The sequence below is a fragment of the Triticum dicoccoides genome, chromosome 4A, assembly GCF_002162155.2.
Source record: "Triticum dicoccoides isolate Atlit2015 ecotype Zavitan chromosome 4A, WEW_v2.0, whole genome shotgun sequence".
Lineage (NCBI taxonomy): Eukaryota > Viridiplantae > Streptophyta > Magnoliopsida > Poales > Poaceae > Triticum > Triticum dicoccoides.
Genome location: NC_041386.1, coordinates 437,026,660 through 437,031,333, shown reverse-complemented (window position 1 = coordinate 437,031,333; position 4,674 = coordinate 437,026,660).

The window sequence follows — 4,674 nt, the reverse complement described above, 5'->3', positions numbered from 1 at the left end:
CGCGCAGAAACGCCGGGCCGCGTCGACCTACTTCGGCAGCCAGCCAAAGAAATCCAAGGGTTCCACGGCGACGACCAAGCGGGATGAGGCGGCCGCGAAGGCGGCCTGCTTTCGCAAGGCGGTGAAACAGCCGCAGGCGATCTCGGCGTAAGCGTTAAACGTCTTGTATTTTTTGTTGTCCTCTTCGATTGAGGTTCTTCTAAACCTCTCTTTGCTCGCCGGGCAGGGCACCGCTTTCCCTCGAGTGAGGTCCTGGCGGCTCCATAGTCGGGCCGACTGGAGGGTCCTCAGGCTCCCGCCGTGTGGATCCCCGCGTCGACCTCATGGAGGCCGCGGAGCGGAATGCATGGGAGGCGCGGGAGGAGCGGGAGGCGGCGGAGCGAAGGATCGCCCAGGCGGCGAAGGAGCAGGCCGACGCGGCGGCCAAGGCCCGGGCGGAGGCAGCAGCCGCAAAGACGGAGACGGAGGCCTCGCACAACCAGCCTCCGCAGCTCGTCGTTCCCCTCCGCGCCGTGGCCCCCGACATCCCCGTGCCCCCGTCGGAGGAGGTCGACCAAGACCCGCCGGTGATGGAGAGGAGGGAGGACCACGTGGTCTTCGTGGAGGAGGCGCCGCAGACGGCGCCGACTGGAGCGGGCCAAAGCGGCCAACCAGCCGCGGCGCCAGAGCAGCCGGCCGGGGGCGAGCCAGAGGCAGGGGCCGGCCTCGAGGTGCAGCCGGCATTTCGCCGGCGTGCAGGGGGAGCTACCTCCGCGCCGGAGCCGCATAGAGCTGTGGGCGCCAGCCAGACGGCGGAGGCCCTGGAGGCCGCCATCGCCAGCACGTCCGAGTGGACGCCCAGCGGGGGGACGGCCGAGCTGAACACGGCTGCCCAGGAGGTCCGGAACCGGCTTCAAGCCCAGGCCGCCCAAGAGTTCCTCACGACGCGGGCCGTCATCCGGGTGAGCCTTCTGGCCTTGGTTGTTTTGCTTTTTTGATTTCTTCCGTGGGGGCGCGTCAGTGCACCCACTGGGTGTAGTCCCCGAGTTCTGAGTCGGCTGCTAAGCAGGCGGCTTGGAACTTACTAGGTCCTGATAGCTATCTTATCCTTGCATCCGGTCTGATCTTCCAGGAATACCATAACCTCCGCGCTGCTGCCTTCAACTCCCAGGCTCAGGAGCTGGGCCGGAAAACCGAGGACCTGACCAACAGCCGGAGTGCGTGCTTTGTCTCGTTCATCTCCTGTGGGGGCGCGTCAGTGCACCCACTGGGTGTAGTCCCCGAGATTCGGGCCGACTGCTGAGCAGTCGGGTCGGATCTTCCCTGACGACTTCTTCCTTATTGATTTTTCCTTTGTCTTCATGCTTGCAGGAGCCAATGCTGACTTGAGGGGGCAGCTCAGCGGGGCCTAGGCCGCCCTTCGCGCCAAGGAAGCCGAGTACAACACCTTGGTCCTGGAGCGTGACCGCCTGGCCAAGAAGTTGGCCGACCAGGAGTAGAGCCACAAGGCGGCCCTGAAGAAGGCGCAGGACAGCGAGGATGCCCTCAAAGCTGAGTTCGAGACCGAAGCGGCGGGCTGGGCTGAGGCAAAAAAGCGCTGAGTGAGGGCTTCGGCCGAGTTGAGGATCTGATCGATGGTAAGCCGCCTTCCTCACTCCTTGCTTGCCCCTTGCCCCCTGATTTGTGTTCTGACTTGTACTGCTTTTTGTTCTTTGTGCAGACTACTTCCCCGGCTACTCCGTCTTTGCCACCCAGACCATCGAGGCCCACCACGAGGCGCGCCGACAGGCGGGGGCTAAAATCGCGCCGGACGCGAGCCAGACGCTTGAGGAGCAACTCTTGGCGGTCCAAGCCCGGCTGCAGCTGGCTCACCGCATGCTCCGCCGCCTCCAGCGCACCGGGGCGCAGGTGTTGGCTGCCCTCTGGCCAGGTAAAGCGATTCCCTGCACCCCGAGTCGGACTGCCGACTGGCTAGAGGTTGCGGTTGGCCACTTCGAGGCCTGGAAGGCATCGGCGGCCCGACTTGGAGCTGGGCGGGCGCTGGAGTTCGTCCGAGCCTGGTATCCCGGGTTGAACCTGGACCAACTGCGCACCTGGCGGCTGGAGGCTGACGAGGAGATGGAGGAGGTGCGGCCGGCTATCGCTCAGCGTGCCTCGACGATCGCCGAGTGCACTGACATCAGCGTCTTTGCTCCTGAGATAAATGACGACGGCGTTGCCCAGCCGGAGGAATGGTTCGGGCTGGACCCGGCAGTGGGTGAGGACTCGGCGGAGGAGATCGCTTCCAGCGATGAAGGTGAAGACGACAAAGGAGAGGAAGGCGAAGACGTCGAGCCGGCCGGTGAAGCGGCTAGCCAGCCCCAGCCTGACCGTGCCTCTAGCAACGAGGCGTGTGCTAGCGCGCCCTCTGCGGGAGGTGGTGATCATGCCGAGGTTCGCCAGCCGACAACTCCTCCAGCCAGCACTGCCGTCTCTACCGACCTGCCCGACTCGCCAGTCGCTCCCTTGGCTTAATCTGCCGTCCTTGCTTTTCCTGCTTGTTACTCTTTGAACAATTTTTATTAAACTTGCGCAGTTCCACCCACTGGGGGTGTATTCAAACTATGTTGAATGTTGGCCTTTCGAAGGCCTTTTGTGTAAATATGATCGTGTGTGTGTTTGGCTTCCATTCGCGTATGCTTTTTATCTTTAGGCTGTTTCCTTTGCCGCCTTCCCCTGGCTGCTGCCTTCCCAACCGGCAGCTGCTCTGCAGCCTGTGGCTAGGGAAGAACTTGGCTATATATTTTTTTGGGGAAGGCAAGTACTCGAGCTTTCTTAGATTGAAGCGAGGTGAATGGAAGCCGGCCGGCCGGCTACTCTGGTAGTCAGTCGGTGGTGGGAGAAAAACCGGCTTTTGTTATATTAGTCCGTTAGTCCCTAGCCGTTTTTTGTGTGGGCGCCCTTTCCTGCCTTTAACTCTTGCCAGCCGGACAGCCGGTTCTTCGAACTGCGACTTTTGGCAAGAGAAGGTTTGGGTGCCGGCACACTACTTGTCTGACCGCGGGTAGGACTTCTAATATAACTCAAGGCGGCCAGTCCCCGGGCCGACTAGTCGAACCCGGTGCCGGACGAAAAAAGTGAATGTAATGATATGATCATAAGCATGATACTCTTCATTTATAGATAAAAGATGGCAGTCCCCGAGCTCTCCTCGAGGGGCCTATTGTCTCGTACTTAGTACAAAAGTTAGAGTGATACATACTGCATTTCAACTGTAGAATCTTCGGAGGAGGTTGGTGTTCCATGGTCGTTCCGACTCCTTGCCGGAGTCGTCTCTCTTTCGTACCTTCGGCTTCTATGCGTCGATCAGGTAGTAGGAGTCACTTCCCAGCGCTCTGCTGATGACAAAGGGGCCTTCCCAAGGGGCCGAGAGCTTGTGCTGGCCGGCTATTCGCTGGATCAGCCGGAGCACGAGGTCGCCTTCTTGGAAAGATCTTGGTCTGACCTTCCGGCTGTGGTAGCGGCGCAAGCCCTCCTGGTAGATGGCGGACCGGCTGAGGGCTAACAGCCGGCCTTCTTCCAGCAGGTCTTCCGCCGTCTTCTCATGCTTCCTTGGCCTCCGCCTCTGTGTACATGGTTACCCGAGGCGAGTTGAACTCGATGTCAGTTGGGATGACCGCCTCGGCACCGTACGCGAGGAAGAAAGGAGTGAAGCCGGTTGACTTGTTTGGGGTAGTGCGCGGACTCCAGAGGACGGCCGGCAGCTCATCGAGCCAATAGCCGGCCGAACGTTCTAGTGGTACGACCAGTCGGGGCTTGATGCCGGAAAGGATGAGGCCGTTGGCTCGCTCGACTTGGCCGTTTCACTGCGGGTGGGCAACGGACGCTAAGTCCAACCGGATGCCCTGCGTCGCGCAGAAATGTGACAATGCTCCCTTGGCGAAATTCGTGCCGTTGTCGGTGATGATGCTGTGTGGCACGCCATAGCGAGTTGTTATATCTGCGATGAATGTCACGACAGTTGGCCCATTCAGCTTCTTGATCGGCTTTGCCTCAATCCATTTGGTGAATTTGTCCACGGCGACAAGCAGATGTGTCATGCTGCCGCGCGCCGTCTTGAATGGGCCCACCTTGTCCAGTCCCCAAACGGCAAAGGGCCAAGTGAGGGGAATGGTCTTGAGTGCCGAAGCCGGCATGTGTTGCTTGGAGCTGAAGACTTGGCACCCTTTGCAATGTTTAACTAACTCCTTGGCGTCATCCAAAGCAGTCAGCCAAAAGAACCCATGGCGGAAAGCTTTGGCGACGAGTGATCTTGAGGCCGCATGGTGGCCGCATTCTCCTTGGTGGATGTCTCTGAGGATTGCAATGCCCTTCTCTTGCTCGACGCATCGCTGGAAGACTCCAGCGACACTGCGCCTGACGAGCTCTCTGTTGACGATTGTGTATGCTCCGGCTCGACGTTGGACTTCAAAGTACGTGGTACATGGAGGAACTCGCATCCTTCAAAGTACCCGCTGATCAGCTGGCTCATTGTCGGCTCGCGGTATGTGGAGGAACTCGCATCCTTCAAAGTACCCGCTGATCTGCTGAATGAGGAAGCGGTAGCTTGCCATATTTGCGTCCTTGGCGTCCTAGTCGCCGGATGATTGCTGGACTACCAAGTCCGAGTCGCCGTAACATAGGATCGGGCATATGCTGAGCTCTTTGGCAAGCCGG